Source organism: Thermobia domestica, chromosome 12 (genome assembly GCF_964235325.1).
Source record: "Thermobia domestica chromosome 12, izTheDome1.hap1.1, whole genome shotgun sequence".
NCBI classification, from domain to species: domain Eukaryota; kingdom Metazoa; phylum Arthropoda; class Insecta; order Zygentoma; family Lepismatidae; genus Thermobia; species Thermobia domestica.
The window spans coordinates 43,834,913-43,855,992 of NC_137465.1; the positions used below are offsets into that span (position 1 = coordinate 43,834,913).

The 21,080-nt window shown below is 36.8% G+C and overlaps 1 long non-coding RNA gene across 1 annotated transcript in view; it reads left to right on the top strand.

Moving 5' to 3' along the window:
• Positions 1-21,080, top strand: part of LOC145666440 (uncharacterized) — a 399,556-nt gene that overhangs the window by 314,780 nt on the left and 63,696 nt on the right. The window contains exon 3 of the long non-coding RNA XR_014127744.1: positions 4,738-4,878. This is a non-coding gene — a long non-coding RNA (uncharacterized LOC145666440). The remainder of the gene's footprint in view (positions 1-4,737; positions 4,879-21,080) is intronic.

Consider the following 21,080-nt stretch of genomic DNA (forward strand, 5'->3'; position numbering starts at 1 on the left):
TTATTATTATTATTATTATTATTATTATTAGTAGTAGTAGTAGTAGTAGTAGTAGTAGTAGTAGTAGTATTGAACTAATAACTTTTTTGGATCGAAAGATCCGTTATATTTCAGTCAAAAATTTTCTTGTAGACCTTATACCTGGAGAACTACATATAGTGTAGCCAAACCCAAACTATCACTCAACTCAGTATGATGTGCTTATTCCGTAAAAAAATACGAAAACTCGATTTAGAGGCCTTTTAAAAATTTTGTGGTCCCTGTTCCACTGGCCAAGATCGCAATCTTTTGATGCATTTTTTTTATCATTCTTAAAATTCTTGTTACTGTCTTTTTACCCGCGTATTACACAGGGTAGACATTTTTTATGGTTCATAGGGATGCGCACGAGACAAGATTTGTTGCTGATTTGTTGCTGACAAGTTTCGAGATTAACAGAAATTTTGTTAATCCCCGAAATTTCGAGTATCCCCGAAATTTCTGTAATAATCAAATTTCCAAAATTACCCGAAATTTTGATAATACTAGAACTTTCAAATAATACTCGATATTTCGATAATACTCGAAACTTCGATAATATTCGAAACTTCGATAATTTCAAATACTCGAACGGTTTCTAGTAACCGATGATAACTCGATAAATTTTCACTCCCGAAGTTTGATAGGTCCTCAGCCTTATCGAACACCTACTTGTTCCTCTTCATAGGTGAGAAAAGTCATTCACATTCATACGTAACATACTGCCGAACATGGAAATTACGTACGACGCAATTGTGTGTGTGTGTGTGTGTGAGGGGGGGGATCCAGAAATACATAGACGAGTGTTTGTAAACTTCGGTGATATCTACTTCATTGAGTTTGTTTTAGGATTGAGTCGCACTGGATTTATATTAACTCTTATCTGTAAATACTGACTGGCACTTTCTCAACGGAGCTGAAAAAGAGGCAGAAAACATGAAAAGCTCATCATCGCTAGATTTGATATTGTGGAACGTTTCTTCGAACTTAGCCTTCAAACGCCGAAGTTTCTCGGCACTCGTTCTGTACAAAATAACCTCCCTTGAACTTGTTTTTAACACAAGTTAGAAAATATTTCAAGTTCCTCTTTTTTTTTTTTTCTTTCTTCATTATTTCTGCCACAACTGTAACTTGCGTTCCAATGTTTTTATCTGGTCATTCACGTTAGTAATAATTGTACCTTTTTCCTTCTAGTTTCAAATTCAAATCTCACAAATGTATCGCAGTGTTGACGAAAACATAAGGATCCGTCACTTAGCTGGTGTTTTGTACTTCGATTTCGAAAGAGAAGTGAATTTTCTCCGAAGTTTCAGAATCTTTTCAGAACAGATTTAGCTAACCAGCGCACTTCTGCGCAGTAGGGAAGCTCAGATGTATATGCTTTCTAAACCTTCCAAGGAAGCAGAAAATTGTCACTAGTTTAAGTCATAAAATCTTATGAAGTTAATTATTTTTAAGAAATTGATTTATGGAAAAGGTTTCATAACAATTTCGACGTTAATCACATTTGAACAGAACAGTTTTGTAAATAGGTAAATTAACATTTTTTTTTTTTTTGTTATTTTCTTGTTAACTGAGGGCCGCAGAAAAATGAGTAAGGGGCTGCGCAAATTTGACATACCTGCTCTACAGACTATTTTACGTTCGCAGTTAACATTGTGGATCTTGATGCAACTCGCTATTCTTCGAAAGTGAACCTGGCTCCATTGCTTGGGCGCTTATCATAATGCATTCTTAAAATTGGAAGAGGCCGATGGGAGATATTTGATGCACCTAGCAAGGATCATAGGCTACCATTTTACGCAGAAATGAGTAAAATGCGCTAAATATAGTTTAATTTGGTAAATAAAATTCCAAGCAATTCATATTTGATTTTTAGTCAATTTGAAAATTCTCTACAACGTTCTGTTTTGGATGGGGCAGAAAATAATTTAGAGCAACCACCCTTCGCTCTAACCCCTCCCTGGATTTCAGTGAAACTAGCACAATATTTCGCGGTGCTTCAGTAAGGCAACTGAGGAGCATAGTTTCTTCAGAATACCGAAGCAGAAGTAAACTAAAGTATGTTTTAATATTATCTAACAGTATAAACAGCTACGGAAATCTGAGAAAATAATTCGATCGAAACCTTACAAACATTATGTTACATTACAACATGATGTAATGTAATTGTTAGTTGAGTCTAGAACATAAAACAGATATATGTACAACATAAAACATACATACATAACTATTATGAAAGCAAAAGATGAACAAATATTCTACAAAACAATAAATGAGGTACACTTAAGAACATAATGCGATCAAAAGAATAGAAAACACTATCAACCTGCTGTCTATCTGTAGAGTAGTTATCTATATGTATCTAAAGTTAACCGTGAAGTTCCAAAAGTTTTATCACCCTTCCATTTAATATAATCCTAATCACAAGAAGCAAAGTTAAAACTTTATTTCAGGTTACACAGAAGCAACATTTAGGCTGGTATTTACGAGGTAAGTGAGTCCTGGAGTTGAAGAGCTTGTCATGAAACTCGGGAGACGCTGTCAGTGCCATCTGTTGAGCAACACATCTGCCTCGCGTGATTAATCACTCCAACCCATGGAAAGGGATGCTATGTTATAGGGGAATGCGGCTAGGGTGAAAATTGTATGTAGTTTGAGCAAAGCGCCCGTGTAGCGTTCAGTTTGACTATTAATTACGCGCGCCATGCCCTTCTCCGATGTTTCTTTTTTAATTTTTTTGCCCTTTAGAACTTTTTTTTGTTTGTTTGTGAGAAAGGACAACTTGTAATGTCGCATCCCTTAATGATAGGAAAAAGCAGATCTGGAATAAATTTTTTTAGTATAACTTTCTTCCAGAAGAATTGCCCTTTAATTAGCCTGGTGGTCGCGTGTTGTTTCCTAATGGCCTATGAAATATCGGCAAATGATATTCTTCGTGGATGGACGAGTCTGGGTGGTGGATCATTTCGGTGCACACATGAATGAGAAAAGAAGAAAAAAAAGTAGTGGATAATTCTTGCTGTAGCTACACGTTTCGGTTTTAAAATTAAATTAGTAATATGTACATGTACATTTTTCAGCGAAACTTATTATTATTATTATTATTAGTTTTTAAGTATTGGATTATCTATGACGATTTTATAAGAAGAAAATAAATTTTGGTGTAAGTTTAGAAATTACAGTAAGTTTCCTATTCAGACGCGCACACATATTTTTTTTTTTTTGGGGAAGGGCCACCTATAGAACTAGATTGTTTTTATAAGAGAAAGAGTACAGATGAAGTGTAAGATCAAAGTTTCATGTTATATCAATTATTTCCCTGCTAAACAAGTATATTTTTATTGAGAAAATATACAAATGTATGTTGAGTTAGGAAGTTTTGGGAGGGTTTATATCCAGTGGACCTCCGCGGATGCGCCCCTGTTCCTGTTCATAAACAAGTAGCAGGGGCGGATCCAGGACGGACTTCTGGGGGGGCGGTGGGTTGTAATACTGCTACTTAGAGCTACTTTTAAGAGCGTCAAAAAATAAACTATATATTTTATTTACATATAAAATAAAAAAAGTTTCCTCTTCTGGGGGGCGACGCCCCCCTGGATCCGCCCCTGACAAGTAGTAATATCACCACGTGAAGGAGATTGGTTTGTATGGCGAGATATTTTCTCAATTAAGATTGAAACCAAAAATGGTAGTAGAGATCTACTACTTTCAGTTATAATAGAGATACTATAGCACGGCCAACAAGAGATAGTCTCTGACGTTTCTTACCACATGCGGTGGGACATTGCAGCCCCTACTTTGATACCAGCGTTACCAACCACGATCCCTCTGTCTTATACTATTAATTAAATTGCCACTACAGTTGCACCGAAAAAAACCTTGACACGCGAGTAGTGGCAATGTCACTGCGAGCTGTCAGAGACATTCTCTTACTGGACGCACTATAGCGTCAGTTACCCTCTTCGTTGGGCTAAAATAAGAAAAAATAGTAGGTTCATATGTTTTTGTTAGTCAGTCACTTTTTCCTATTACTGAAACATTTTTTGATATTGTTTATTTTAATCATTTGTGTATATATATATATATATATATATATATATATATATATATATATATATATATATACCCTCCCCCTCCCCTAAGTTGCACCGTCAAAGTGAAATGATAAAATTTATCCCAGGCCCGAACCTCATCTATGTTGAAAATTTAATCGAGATCAGTCGGGTGGTTCAGGAGTTATTAAATCACAAACATAGTCATTTTTCTTTCTATAGATTAAAGCGGAGATGGAATACATCCTTGGGACACTTCATTGATCGCAGCAAACCGTTTTTCGCTATCGATTACCGTTTTTATTTTTTATCGATCAACCCTAAAACCGGAATTGGTCGATTTCTGCCATTTCCGGTGTAAATAGAAAGATAAAAGAGAGTATGGTACCTATTCTCAGATCACTTGGTGATTGTGTTTTCTGTGGAGTATCCATACAGAGATCAAAACACAGATTCTGCTTCTCCACAATCCCTTAAGCAATATTACGAAGAAAATTAATGCGGGAATTCGTACTTCTTAAGAATTATGTTGAGTGTCAAATTAACTAATGCGTATCACTATTATGTGTTCGATAGATGACATACGAACTATCAATATAATGTAAGATAATTGGGTAAATATTTTCGTGACATATTAATATGTTTCTCCTTTATTTATTTCCAGGTTCCGATTCCCTAATTACGTCACGCAACTCGAATTGTTTTTTGGGAAATGGATGTTGTTTGATGTGAATCATTGAAGAGCTGATTGTACTAAAAGGCGGATGCTTCTTGCTGATGGAGGAGGGCGCAGGACAAGTGGAAGGTAATCTAAGATGTTAGTCTTTTTTTAAGAGTTTTCCCTCGAGAGAGCATTGCCTTTTCCTTTCGCTAAATGCTAAATTTTATTTCATTTATAAAAATATTAACAACATTAGTAAGCATTTCTGACGTAAAATGTATATGAATAGAAATATTTCGCTTACTGATATACATTAAAATGTTCATTAAACTAGGGATGCGCATGAGACAAGATTTGTGACTGTCTCGTCTCGAAAATGTGCTGTAAAAGTGTTGTCTCGACTCGAAAAATATATTTTTTCTATTGGAAGAGCCGTGTCTCGACTCGAATTTTGTCAGGAAAATCCTGTCTCGACTCGTCTCATGCGCATCCCTACATTAAACTGTTGGAAGATGAACTTTTGATACCCTTTTAACTATGATATGTTCTTTCGAATGATTCGTATATAGTGAGAGTTCACACTTCCTAATTTTATTAGATATCGGACACTTCCATTTTGTTTCTACAGTTATCTCGGCTAGGAATTTCTCGAACTTAGCAGTTGAATTACGGGATGCTACTTTCTAACATAACAGTCATACAAGTAAGTCCTAAATTTTCTTCGCGTTGCTGATAATATTAGTTTCTCAGCGTTAAATGATGTTTGGGATGAACTTTGGTAAGATAAGCAGGATTTCGTAGTTGCCCGTTTTCTACTATGTGAAAATGATTAGCAAAGAAAAACACATTGGTCGTACAGCTCTTTGTGAGTCTGAGCCGCTCCACACAGTAAAAAAAATGGTTGTGTTAATTCAACTCAATTTTAACACAGAGCAGTGGTTCCAGCGTGACTACCACTATGCGGTGTTAATTTAACACAGACCCCGCGTTGTTGGCGTTTAACACAAGGGGTGTGTTACGTTATTAACATAACAACTGATGTTGAGTGGTGTTAAATTCGGATCTGCGTTAGTATTTTCGGTGTTGATTCGACACGTTGTCAGGGTCGGTAGTGTGGGGAAAAGTGTTGAGTGTTACTTGTGGCGATGTTGCACCAACACGAAAAAAGTAACACAGTGTGTAGTGTGCTAATTATTTTGTGTTAATATTACACTATGTCAAGTATCAATATAACACAGACTCTGTGTTATTTCAACATCATTTTCTTATTTCAACACACAATCTGTGTCATAATTCAAGATCAAAGCCGTATAAGTAACACCGTTTTGATGTTAATTCAACACTCCCTGTGTTAAAATTCAAAGTCAGACCACCAGATTAACACCGTTTTCGGTGTTAGTTCGACTCCAGTTCTGTGTTACTGCGACACATATTTCGGCATTGAAATAACTCCGTGTGCGGTGTTGATGTAACCATGTGCTGGGCCAAAGCATTGTGGTATGGATGCTTACGCTTACCGAGGATTTTAATTTTAAAATAAGAATAGTAAACTACAGAACGTTTCATTCAGAAAAGCATCAAAAATTTTTTGTTGTCCTCCACAACATCTATTGTGAAGTATTTCTTGATGGTGCGAAACACAACCTTCACCAACATCTTGTTCAAGAATAGTAGGAAACTCTTACCTATATCTTTATAATATGTTTGCTCCTTAATCGTGTTTCTACTTGTTTTCCGCCTTGTTTGAATCACAGTCCCCGATGTTGACTGGTGAGCTCGAGTGCAGTGTAGAAATGACACAGTAACATGGTGTTGTTTCTGGTTGTTGACATATTTCTTCAGAAACATTATGTAAAACAATTGAGAACACATCGCGCGGTTTGCATGTTGAAATTTTGCTAATATCTGGATTTGTTCAAGTATTTTTTCTACTATGTTTGTCTGTAGCTTCAGTACATAAGCGTTTGTAATTAGATGCCCAACATATCTGGCGGAAAACAACACCGAAGATTCTACACTTGTGTTAATTTAACACACAGGCTGTGTGTCATTTCAACTACCGGCATTTGACACACAACTCCAAATAGAGAGTGAGTTGTTCTATTCACCTGTTTGTGTTATATTTGAACACAATCGTGTTAACACATAGGTATGTCGTTGAAATAACACAACGATTTTTTTTACAGCGCAGTACCATTTATTAGTGACCAGCTGAACTACCGGACGAAGATGTGGTCAACGCGCTGTGACGCTTTGTCTGTAACAGGCGTATCAGGTGCTTCTAAATCTAGTGGCCGTCGTGTCTTTTATTCACGTGACTCCTGAGTTTGCCTCACGACGTTGGGTGGACGCCGAAAATTGGGAAACACTGGGGAGGAATCGAACCCGGGGCCACGCAGACATGAGTTCAATGCTCTAAACTCTAGACTACAGAGTCTTCATGTGGAAATAATTAATTGTTTGTAAGATAGTACTGCAACATGTCCACACTTATATTAATACTAGCAGCGTTCACCCTGCTTCGCTGGGGTCACCCCGGAACGCAATAAACTTTGTTACTTAGATAATTTTTACTTTTTCGCTTTAAAACTTGAGCGCGAAACTGCCCCTCTGGCCCTGCTGTGCTCAGTTTTTAACTCATAGGTTCAAAGTGTGAGCCAACGTTAATTGACGTTATGATCAACAATGCAACAATGAGATATACTTGCACGCGCTCGCGCTTTGCTGCAACAATGGAATTTCGGTCCCATAGTAATTCAATGGACACTTGAATGGTCAATTATCTCAAGACACTGGTAATTGAAAATTAAAGTGATATGATAAAAACCATCTAGGGTCCAAATCTTAATAACCCCCCAAAAATGAAAGAAATTGGTTCAGCCGTATTAGCGTGATGAGCTAACAAATGATTTGTACGTTATGGACACTTGAATGGTCAATTATCTCAAGACACTGGTAATTGAAAATTCAAGTGATATGATAAAAACCATCTAGGATCCAAATGTTAATAACCCCCCAAAAATGAAAGAAATTGGTTCAGCCGTATTAGCGTGATGAGCTAACAAAGGATTTGTACGTTCTCTTTTATATATATAGATTGAGAGCTCCTTTGTGGCTATTTAGTTATCATATGCCTCTTCGGCACGCTAAACCAAAGTTCAATTCCCGGTCGGAAGTTGTGTTTCGGATCCCGCGTTAACTTCTACGCTTTTTTCTTATCTATTCTAAAACAGACGTTAAATTCCTATCCAACCAACCAAAAATCATAAAATGTAGAAAGTGCGTGAAACTAACTATATCAATAAACGAAGACAAATTGACTAATCTACTTCAATACTCGTTATTTTAAAATAATACATTAATCCATTCGGAAGATGTCACTCTTAAGGCTCTTCTCTGAAAGCACATCCGTACATTTGTGAATTTTAGTGGATAACTTAAAGACAATGAAGAATATCAAAAATGTAGGAAGTGAGCCAGCTAGTATCTACAAAAGGATATCATATGAACTAATATTTGTTTTCAAGACCTTTCGTATAGTGTATGAATTTGAGTGCTCAACTATTATGAGGTCATAAGCTGCGCACCCAAATTTCCGGTCTATAAGAAAGGGTTTCCCAACAGTTATTAGTTTATTAAATAGTATTTTGTAGATACTACTTGGCTTACTTCGTAATTTTTTAAATATTTTTTATTGATTTAAAATTATTGACTTAAATTTAAAAATGTATTGTGAGCTTAGGGTAGAGCCTTAACGTTTTAGTAAAGACAATGAATCAGTGACAAACATTCTGTCGTTACTAAATTAATAGTGACACATAGCACAAGGAATATGGCTGTTGTTAAATAAGATTTGATCTTAATATAACGTGTCATTTTTTAAATGTCAGAAGGTTATTATTTTTAATATCAATCATGTTCCATGGTTAGCCCATCTCTTTATGCTTGAGGGGGTAGCGGTGGCTCAGTGGTAGAGTATTCACCTCTAGTGCTTGGGGTCCCGGGTTCGATCCCAGCCCCCGCCAAGTGAACTTTGGGGTGGACAAACACCGTGTGCGTGGGTTTTCTCGGGGTTCTCCCGTTTCCCCACACTTTCTTCAATCCACCATTTCATTCATTTCTCATCTTCAACTTCTCCTTTAGCCTAACCGGCATAATCGTGGGACGTAACACTCAAAGATTTCTTTTCAGTTTCATTCTTTATGCTTGACTGTAACGTAGTTTGTCAGTGTTCCCTTTTAATTTTACAGGATATATTTGTATCTGTAAGTTGTAATATACGGCAAAAACAACACAGTGTGTAATCTTCGCTTTTGATTTCTTTGCAACGATGGTTTGGAGGTTGGTTTGGAATTTAGCTTCCCGTTCAGAACCTGGGCTGTATGACACGTGGACCTACAAGAGATGGGAACGGTTCACGAGTCATCAGGTCACTTCAGTCACAAATTCTGCCCGGGTCTTTGTGTCCGCTTCTCACACCCGGTCTGACCCGGCGACCCGGAATCAGCCAAAATATCACACTTAAGTTCGAACATTTTTGTGTTTGATTGCCAGTTTTGACATTTCTTAACCAAAGGTATTATTATATGTTTATTTGTCTTACCATACTGAAAAATAATTCAGTGTTTTTTTTAAACATAGACTAAATAAAAAGATTTAACAAAACACTATTTGTGCTGAGCGGCATCTTTTATATTTTAAACGATAAGTTTTACATGTTTATTCGATTCGTTATTCGAATATTCGAATGACGAATAACTGATCGAATAATTGTTCGAACATTGAAAATGAATATTCGGATATTCGAATAACAGCAGAAAATGTATTCGAATAAGTATCACAGCACTGATTCAAATACCACTTTAAACTGTAAAACTCATCCTATTATAGAATCATCCTGACAAAGGAAAAAAAATAATAAAATGAAATATTTCAGTTTAACTTCTCACGATTATCACCTTTTGGCTAAGGAAGACGGTTGATTGAGTGAAGTAAACGATGACGGAAGAATTGGTGGAATGGTAATGTGAGAGGAAACGGGAGTATTCGAGAAAACCTACGGATACGATGTTGTCTACCACAAACTTACTTGGTCTGGGATCGAACCAGGGACCCTACGCAACAGAGGTAATCGCTCTACCACTGAGCTACCTTGCTCCAACGACAAAGGAAGTAATATAAATCAATCAATCAATCAACTTAGAATTCTCAGATTCGTTTAAGTTTTAGTTTAAAAAAGATGCTGAAGACTTTTCTTTTTTCCTTTGTTTAAAAAAAGAAAACTCAAGATGAAAGAAATTCTGCGGCCCTCACATCGTATCCCTCTTTCTATTTCTGTAATGTAAGATTGAAACATAATTTTTAGTTGAAAGTGTTTGAGTCGTTAAACCCTCCTTCCTGAACGTGTTTGTAAGGAATTAATCCTATACTTGCTTCTGTTGCACTGACCGCGACCGATTCAGAAGCAAGTATAGGATTAATTCCTTGCAAACACGTTCAGAAAGGAAGGTTTAATTAGGGAGAGAAACTACCCACAATTCAAATGATATGCCTGTTTGTTTAGACTGCCAAGATTGTGGCACACAGACTGGTTCAACCGGAAAGAGATCTAATTCTGCAAGTAAAAGAAAGCATTAGGAATTAGATTTCTGGGCCTTCTGCATCTATGACCATGTTAGCCCGTCACGAATGGGGGGTGACATCCCTCAGCGTTCACACTATCCGAGGAAAGGAAGGAAGAAAGGATTGTGGAAGGAAGGAAGTGGCCTGGAACCTGTATGCCAGGTACCATCGCGGCATTTGCACTGGGATGAATGAGAAAAACCTTACTCATAATGGCTGGTCTGAGAAAGGTTTTTCACTTTTTTGACCGAGAACTCCTACCGGAAATCGAACCCGGGACCTCTCGTACCAAAGATGCAAGTAAAAGAAAGATGCATCGACATTCAATGACATTTTTGCCCCAGTAGATTCGCCACTGGTTACAGTAATAACGTATTAATCATTAAGTGTTCATTGAATTTAAGCACTTTGTACTTCCTTGCAAATTCCGTACTTTTAAATTTCATATTTTTGCCTTCATTGTAGCTATCTGTTTCGAGATATTAGTTATTTATCATGTTTTTCAGTTCAGCATCATTTCCGTGCTTCCTGTAATTATGAAATAAACATATGCTACATGTCGGAACGGATACAAAATCAATACATTATCCAGAAATCACAAGCGTTTAAATTATGCATCCATGCATAGTGGATTGTCACCTTTGTTGTCAGTAAATACATAACATAGTATCCACAACTGAGATGAAACGAGTAACTACTTGTAGTCTTGTAGTCTTGTTTAGCATAGAAATGATTGGTGCAACATAAATATTTTATTTTACAGTTCATCTGTACTCTTCATCTAAAACAATCTACTCTACAGAATTATTACAAATAATTGACCCGATTTCATAAGTTCACTAAGCTTTATTATTGGATGTTTGTCACAAAACTTTGCAGATGTATTGAAAAACTCAGAAAGTTTTTATGGGTTGCAGATTTGCTTCTGATTTCTGCCACGAGAGCGTAGCAGTGAGCATTTATTCAAGATGGCGACAGGCGCAGAGTTGTTGGAAATCACTGTTGATGCGACCTCTCAGTTATGTTAAGTTTATTGATAAACGAGGTGTAAACACTGCATCTTTTACATAGTCTCACACAGGGCCTTGCCGCGACGGCCCCGGGCGCCGAAGTAAGGGGGCAAAAAATTCGGGAGAAAAAAGGAAAAAAGATAGGAAATATTTCTTGGAATATATTTATGGGGGTGCCGTCGTATACTCTCGATCCGGGCGCTGATTTTCCACGGCACGGCCCTGGTCTCACACAAAAAAACTCGCATGGGGTTAGGTCCTGAGAACGTGGAGGTCATGACAGAAATTGCTATCATCATTTCCACCACGACTGATCCATTGGTTTTCCAATCTCCTGTTTAGGAATTCACGAATATCGAGCTGGAAGCGAGGGATCCTGAAGCTGTAAATTGTGCATAATACTGATGGCCAAAATTTTCCGAAATAGGAAATTTCTCTTCCGGAATCCGAATTCCGGAATTTTTCCGAAATTGGAATTTTGTACATTCCGGATTTTTTCCGAATTCTGGAATTTTTAGATGTCGGAATTCCGGAAAGTAAAAATTCCGGAATTGACCCTAGTGCATACCATCGCCTAATGGACTTGGCAGTGGGTGGATCTTTGTTGAACTTCGTTCGGAAGTGTCGTTGCACTGTTAGGACAGACTGGTGTGAATCAGGGCCGGATTTAGCATTTTGGCGCCCCTAGGCCCAATAATTTTTTCCACCCCCTAGTCTGGTTAAAGTTACTTTCCTAAAAACTTTTATTAAAAAATTACAGCCAGTTCTCCCGTGTTTGAGATCAATGTTGTAACGAAGTTGATGCATAATGTTGAAAAATAGCTTAACTAAACCAACAATTATTTGTTCCAATGAACCTCAAAATCAGAATGCTTTATTAGCCTGATTTTTTTAATCAATTCAAAAAATATGTTAAGTTGTGGCTATTTATTTTTATTTCTAGATTTTTTATTTTTTCTCTCGGCCGTGCGCCCCCTGGGAGCTTGCGCCCATAGGCCCGGGCCTAGAATAACATTGGCTCAACACTAGATAGACGTAGTGTCGTGTAGTATTGGTTCCCTCCCAACAAAATTCTGTGTGCGCGCCTGATACCAATGGAGAGATGTCATTGAGTTCAATAGAATGATATGAATGAGTCTGAATCCTTATGCGTAATTTGCGAGAGTATCGAGGAAAGACAAGACAACTATTTTTCTCAACCAAAGAATTGGTACGATAGCCACGCTGTCTATAAAGATGAAACTGATACTGGAGTATATCCTCGCGAAGTTTTTCGTTGTAATGCGAGCAAGACGACAATACAGTGTATGATTAATGAGATATGTCCCAAAATTATGAATAACTGCTTAATTTTATCTAGGTATAACATTGTGAAAGAATGGGACTTGTATTAATCGATAGGCCATTTCGAGCTGAACAAAATTAGATGATAGAGGGTAAGTTCTCGTGCATAATTTTCGTGAAAATCGAGGAAAACGAATTTTTTATGACGCTAAAGAGTATATTGTTCATTGACAATTACAATAATCGATTAGTTAAGGAGTTTGGCTCACCAAACTTTTATGTATATACATTTACTCTATCCATGTATCCGTTCGGTAGACACAAAATCTCAAAAACTAGGTAACCAGGAAAGTTCTGTCACTTTTTGTGGAGGTCTCTGTTCAATTGGCAATCATACCGTGCGTTGAATGCAAATGGAGATAACGCGAAGGTCAGTTGTTGGTGTGGGTGTATCCAACATACTACCTGGTTCTGGCAGTTCAGTTACACCATGAACATGTGTAAGGACAGAGTGAACATGGGACCTCTACAGATCATAATAAGGGTGTGTATGTTTTACGAGTTCAAACTGGGGTCAAGCGCCGCTGCAGCGGAATGGAAGGTATGCCAGACCTTTGGTGAGAGTGTCGTAACTAAGCGGACAGTGCAGCGGTGGTTTAAGAAGTTTAAGGACGGTGACGTAACACTCGAAGACGCACCACGTGCCGGAAGACCAACACATATACAAAATAAAGATCTTCAGGAAGGAATTGAGGCGAACAGTGGCCAGACATGTGAGGAACTGGACTACAATTCAGTTGTGAGTGAAGAAGCCATTCGGCAGCACCTCCATCAATTTGGGAAGCACGACAAGTTGGGTCGATAGGTCCCACATGATTTGACTCCGTCCCAGAAGGCAACGCGAGCTGACATCTGCGTTTCTTTGCTGTCTCGTCTGAGGGAGGAGCCATTTCTGGACAGGGTATTGACATGTGATGAGGAGTGGGTTCTGTACGAAACTCCACAGCGCCGTCATCATTGGTTAGCATCACATGAACCGGTTCCAAAACAGCCGAAATCAGCACTGCACCAGAAGAAGGTACTCCTGTGTGTTTGCTGGACAGCTCGCGGCATTATGCATCGGGAACTGCTACCAGCTTCTCAGGGCATCAATGCAACTGTGTACAGTCAGCAGTTGAGTCGTGTTGATGAGAAACTCAAAACTCTGGAGTCAGCACTTCTGAATCGAAAAGGGGTCTTCCTGTTACAGGGCAACGCTAAGCCGCACGTGATTAGGATGACCCGGGACACCATTCTGCATCTTGGATGGGAAACACTGTTTTATCCGCTATACTCCCCGAACATTGCATCGTCCGATTATTATCTGTTTCATTCCTTGGACAACCATCTTCGAGGACACCAATTTAAATCCCTAGTGTATATATGCAAAATGCACTTGATACTTTCTTCGCTTTACGGCCCACCAAGTTATATAGCGATGGAATCTGTAGCCTTCCAGTACATTGGCGAAAGGTCGTCTATACTGATGTAGACTAATTTTTATCTTCCAGGTACGTCTTAGGTGACATATCGATTTTCGAAGGTGGTGGGTAAACGACATTACTTTCTTAGTTACCTTTATGCAATAATGGGTTAGATAAGGAATTTGGTTCACCAAACTTTTATGTATATACATTTACTCTATCTAGGTACAAAATCTCTATCTAGGTAGGAGGCACAAAATCTTAACAACTACTTGATGGACCACTATCAATTTTGGGCATGATGTGGAGAGTCAGAAGTTAGGAATCGAGGTCGTCGAAAGAGGTGATCCACCCAGTTGATCCGAAGATATGGACAATCAAAAATGGGTTCCCTATGTATTCCTATGGAATTATTTGTGAATATCGTTATTGTTTGTTAGGCTTCCCGCAATGCTATTGAGTTTAGCGGGTTGGTATAATCTTCAGAATGCAAAATACAAACTTCCCTGTGGAATGCATGGCTACAATCAAACTAAAGGGATTTTAATTAAATTCCTTCACGTGGTTATACGTTGTTATTCGTTTATATTCTGCTAAAAACAGACTGTTTATTTATTTATATATATATATATATACTGTAAAATAAACTATTAAGTAGCAGCTTGGATCTGTTGTTTGTCTTCTAACGGCGATACAGATACTTTTAATAGTGACACACGCCTTCGTAATAGTAATGCACATATTCATAATAGTGACACATATATTTCTATTAGTGACATACATATTCCTAATAGTGACACATATATAGGAAAGGAGGGCAAAGTGGATCACGTAACTTCAAAGGCCTCAAATGGCAACTAAAATTAAGACTAGGAAACCAAAGTTTTGAGGAAATATTTTATAATTATTGAACTTTCAAATAACAATACAATAGTAACGAGAATTGCATATACATAAATGATATTGCTTAATTACTGAACTACTGCAATTTATTCACTTTGCCCCACCGGTAGGGCAAAGCGGATCATGATAGTGGGGCAAAGTGAATAAGCAAAAACTCATACATTAAAAGTCAGGGTTTAATACAGATATGCAAAATAGAAATTGTATAGAAGAACAATATATGTGTACACAGTCTAAGATAATAAAAGAATGACATCTAGATGAACTGCTTTACCTACCAGATGATTAAAATGTTTAATGTTTTGTTAGTATTAGCCTAACACATATAAATATAGAATTAAGTCTAGACAAAGCTTGCATACACATGATCCCTAAATATGTTTAAAAAGCTCAAGTCCATAGAAGTATTTTTTCTTATCAAGTAGGCATCTAGTATCTAGTTTCTTTGAATCTATAGTAACCCTAGTGAGTACAATCTACGTAGTAGCAAACAGATTGAAAAAAAAAAACAATAATAAGGCTTAGGGCTGAAAATAATATCACATCATACGCTTTGTTTGCACAGATCACAAATGTAAATGTCTTGCCCCTTATAATAATCGGTACATTTTTCGTGAAACCATGACAGACAAATAGAACACTGAATCCAGTCTTCATTAAGTGGATCTGAATAATATTCATGACAGAACTTGCATTGGTACCTACCGTCTCCTTCTGGTGATTTTGAAGTTTTTTCTTTGTAATTCCAGATGTACTTGGTAGAGCTATAGCCGCAGCAAAACATTTCTTCTTGCAGGAGAACCTTGATTGGTAGATTTCCTTCTTTTCTCTGGTAGTTCATTTACGGAAGTTGCACTAGTACTTGGTTCGGTAGACATAGTAGACTTGCTATACTTCTTCGCACTCTTCTGTTTTAAACATTCCTTGATAGGGGTACTCGTTAGTTACTCTGCAAGTAGAGACCTCGAGCTTCCCCCCTCCCCGAACAAAATTTCACCGTACGCCACTGTAGTCATTAGTAATGAACATGTATGGAACATTTTACGTAAATTGATTCGAGGCCAAAAGTAGAGAAACAAAGAAACAAAGAACTGAAGTTAATTAAAATCATTTTAAAAGATGTAAAATCAAATTAATAGTTTCTTAACAGTGGTATAGAATTACATAGTTTAATATAGGATAAGTTGCATTAATAGCCGCTGCGATTATTTAACGGAACTCCTATCCTAACCCAACTTACTACTACAACAACTACTGATGTTACTCTACTACGACTACCAGCACTATACTATTACTACTGCTATGTTTTTGTTCGGCGAGTGTTAATGGAACAAATTCAATATGAATTTCAATATTCAAATTAGCTGTGTTGCAACGTATACGTACCGTCAATACCACATTTAGTGCCAAACAGATGTTCTAAAACAGTACTGCATTATGCTTGGGGCAAAGTGAATCGCTATTCGCTTTGCCCCTTCTAAAATTATTCTCTTTGCCCCACACTACCACATGAGACAAAAGACTGTCTACAGCATATGGACGACGTATTTACGATAATTCTCAAACATGATAACAAAGGTAAGATCCCACCCTATCCATGCATAGTGTGTTCGCAAACATTCTACGGAATAGTAAGAAAAGATTTCAAAATCCTTGCCTCTTGAATTTTTTTAGCAAAATGCGTATTTTCTTTTCTTCTCCTCTCTCGTCGAAACAACAACACGTACACACAAAACACTAACGTCCTTCTGTTCTTTCACTAGTGACGTCATAAACTGGGGCAAACATTTCCTGCCCTCTGTTTTCAGTTGACTGTAAATTGCGTTATTCGCTTTGCCTCATATATCCACTTTGCCCCCCTATTTGCTAACAGTTATGTACATGTAAGAGCAAATAATTCTTATAATATATAAAATTGATGGCTCAGATAAAGCACTTTTTGAACACCGTTGAATTTCTAGAGAGGAAAATGAAATCGCTATTTTTGAAAAATGAAATAAAAACACTAAACAAAATATGAACAGAAAAGTTCAAAGATTGCATGCCTTATTAGTAAGTGAATTTGCTAATTGAAGCGTTGTATATACTAGCATCAAAACCTCTGTTGTTCTGTTCACATTAACATTAATAATAATATAATTAATAATACAGGGTGTCCCATGAAAATGTACTCACACTGTACTTGGCCATTACTTGGCACATATTTAAATTTAATTGAGATATTCATTGGCATATTTACAAGTCTGATAGAATAAATTGACGAAAGGTAATGACATTATGAAATATATTAATTTCTCCGCACATCGTTTACAAATTTTGTAACAAAACAAAAAAGTATCTGAGTAATAGGTCAATAAAGACTGAACACATTATCGATCATCCTATATTAATAAAAAAATATAATTATTAATAATTATAGTTATTAAACCTTATTCATTACATCTCTGTTGTTTTAAAAAAATACGTTAGCAATAGAAGTAGTGGTCAAACTCTACGTAGTGAGTGTTCATATTGAAGATAAAGATGACCAGTTTTCCAATATACGAAATGTTATTTCATTACATTGTCATAAACTTGTATTTTCACTTGTCTGAATGAACTGAAGGATTATAGATAACAAAATACAAATAACATTTTTCCTGATTTCTACACTACCAGACTATGCTATGCATATGTATCGGTAGTCTTATAGAACGGCTATGCCCGTTTGTCTGTCTGTCTGTCTGTCAACAGATATCAAAGCAGAAACGGTACGATATATCGAGAAATGGTTTCTTTTTGGAATCGATTCAGCGTCCAAAGAATACGTTCCATTTCATTCGTTAACCCACTACTCAAACCAGAACTGGTAGAAATTAATAATTCCCGTTTCCAACGTTGTACGCCATAGAACAAATAATAATAATAAATAGCGACAAGCGGTTTCTTGGAACAGAATTTCAGCATTTCAAGAAACGATAATACATTTATCCTTATCTCTCTACTAAAGCCTGGGATGATATACAGTATATTTACTACAACTTCCAGTTTCAATATTGATTTTCATAGTGTAAAAACGGTAAGGGATAGCAACCCTTCCTCACCACGAGAAATTCACAAAGGGTGTAATAATTATAACAACATTTAAACCATATTCATTATTGGTGTATATTGAGTGGTGATTTGTGTATCTTTAAAGTTGATAAATATTCTTCATTCTGTTCATAAGAATCACTTTATCAATTTATAGCTTTTTTATACTGTGAATCGCGTGACACAAAAACAGTATAATCTTAAATTTGAATGAATTAGTGTTGTCCTCGAGATTCCTGAAATTTATTGTTTCGAATCTTAAAAAATGTACTTCTCGCTTCATTTTCGAGACGAGACGAGAAGTCCCTCGTCGCATTTTATTTATTTATTTATTTATTTATTTAACAATCACCAGATACAGCTCCGAGGCCATTTTACACTGGATATCCAACAACAACAATAACAATGGAAAGGATTTGGGAAGGTATCGGCCAGGGCCTGTTTTAGTAGGTACCATCCCGGCATTTGCCTGGTAGGACTGAGGGAAACTCTGGAAAAACCTCAGTCAGGATGGTCGGCAGCGGGATTCGAACCCACGACCTCCCGAATGCGAAGCCAACGCTCTACCACTTGAGCTACTTCGCTCGAGACAGGGCGAGAAATCCTTCGTCTCGTTATCGAGACAAGACGATGCAGTTGGTAGATGCGCACGCTATCATGCAAGATTATTCCTGACAATATAGGCCGTTCCCCACCCCACTAAATAGCCTTAAAATGAGTATGAATTGCATGACTGCGTCACCAGCTTCGGTTTCTCTCATTCGGGTTGGTCCGGAGGAATTAATAAAAGCAAATGTAACATATTGTCCATTTATTTTTTAAAAGAGAGAGAGAGAGAGAAAGGAAGAAAGAAAAAGAAAAAAACTCCCGAAGGGACACATTGTAGAGATTAATTATACATTCACATTTCATAACAAGCTCATCAAAAAACATTTTTGTAATATTAATAATGTAATAATAATGTACAGGTTTTTTATTATACATGTTTCTGAATCATGTAATAGCTGACATTTAATTGGTAAAAAAAGGAAGAAAAAACAGCACAAAATATGAACAAAACATTTAGAGGACACATACCAACTAGACTTAATTCAGTATTCAAAATGTGTCAGGTTAATTAAAACCCATAACAAAGTGTTCCGAATAATAATCTCACAATTAATTCGCAATGCACATGACCTTTTTTTTTAAAAAAAAAAAAAGAATCCTTTTGCAATGATGTAATGGGTGTGTGAGTGAATATAGCTATATATATATACGTGAACGAAAAATTCATAACTGACCGTACAGAAACAAAGGTGATGATACAGTATCATCATTCTCATCATTGTTATAGTTATTAAATACATGCTTTTCATTCCCAACGGCTACGTGTCAGGGTCAGCGGAGTCAAGGCTATATTCTCTCTCTCTTTTTTTTTTTAAACTAATTTTGTGTTAACTTGAATATTTAGTTATTATGTAATGTTATGAGTACATTATTAAAATTCATTCACGTTTCTTTTTTTTTCGTAATATCATGTTTATTTCTTTTTTAAAATTTTATATTCCATATTTTCCAAAAAAGTTTATATTTACGTGTAGCTAGGAAATAGTACTCTTGTTCATGGTGGAATGTATTTAAAAGTATAAACAACATTATTAATGAATTTTAACAAAAAAAAAAAAATAAATAAAGAACCTTGTAACCCGGAAAACATGGAAGCAGTCAGACCCAGTGACCTGTATAGATCTTGTGTGACCCGGAAAACATAGAAGCAGTCAGACCCGGTGACCTGTACAGACCTTGTGTGACTCGGGAGAAATGGAAATAGTCAGACCCGGTGACCTATACAGACCTTGTGTGACTCGTAAAACATGGAAGCAGTCAGTGCCAGTGACCTGTATGGAACTTGTGTGACTCAGTCACTTTGAAACATAGTCATCTAAACATTTGAGGCTACTAACATAATTCTAATAAATGCAATTTCTCTCTCTCTCTCTCTCTCTCTCTCTCTCTCTCACTAAATCGATCATCTTTTCGCCCTGTCTTTGAGTGTTTGTCAAAACATTGCACTGTTTGTCAAAACATTGCACTAGAAGGCCTATCAGCATATAAACCTGTGAGAATTATAGAAATGAAAAGAAACACATGTTTCTTATTAGTATCGTCAAAAATTTAATCGAACGAGTCTGCAAAACTTGTCGTGTAGATTCGGGAGATTGTACTGAGTCCATACAGTGTATTGTTAAATATTTTTGTGTGTAACTATGTTCACAATATCATTGCAATAATTTTCAGTATAGACAAGACGAATGAACATAAAATTATGTTTGAAATAGTTAAGACATATTATTTTGATTAAGAAACATCACACCGGGAATCAAACTCGTGAATATTCGAGTTGGAGTAGTGGGAATCATTAATCCAACATTTAAAAATACGCGCTAAAGATGTAGAGTGTTGATATTTCAGCCACTCCCAGGTCATTGGGTCAGTCTGGGTTGCATTGTCTGTTCTGGACAGTGCGGGCCATCAGATTAGAGAGGCGAGACCCAGACACGAATGATCCGACCAAAGACCAAAGGCTATCCGACACATGACCCGTGCGCTATCACCTCTGTCGTGTTGGTTCCCTAAGAATACAATTTTTCCTACTTTTTTTTGGGGGGGGGGGTAAACTTTCACTAATATTCTTTTTTCTCTACTTTGCCTTTAACGCCTTTTCATTCCACTATGCTTTCTCAAACCTTCACCGTATTCACCCACTTACCATAAATATACACGGGACGTACTTCGGAACTCCTAGAGATTCCGCGAATGTTCTGGTATATTCAGGTTCGCAGTACAAATCGTATAGATAATGACAATTTCTTGAATTTCAATGGAACCTTGTTGTCATAGTATAATATTTGGATGTCATAAAGTAGTCTGTGATTGTTCTGCAAGAAGCTTAGAAATGAAATGAAAATAAAATCTTTGAGTTTTACGTTCCGCGGTTATGCCGGATAGG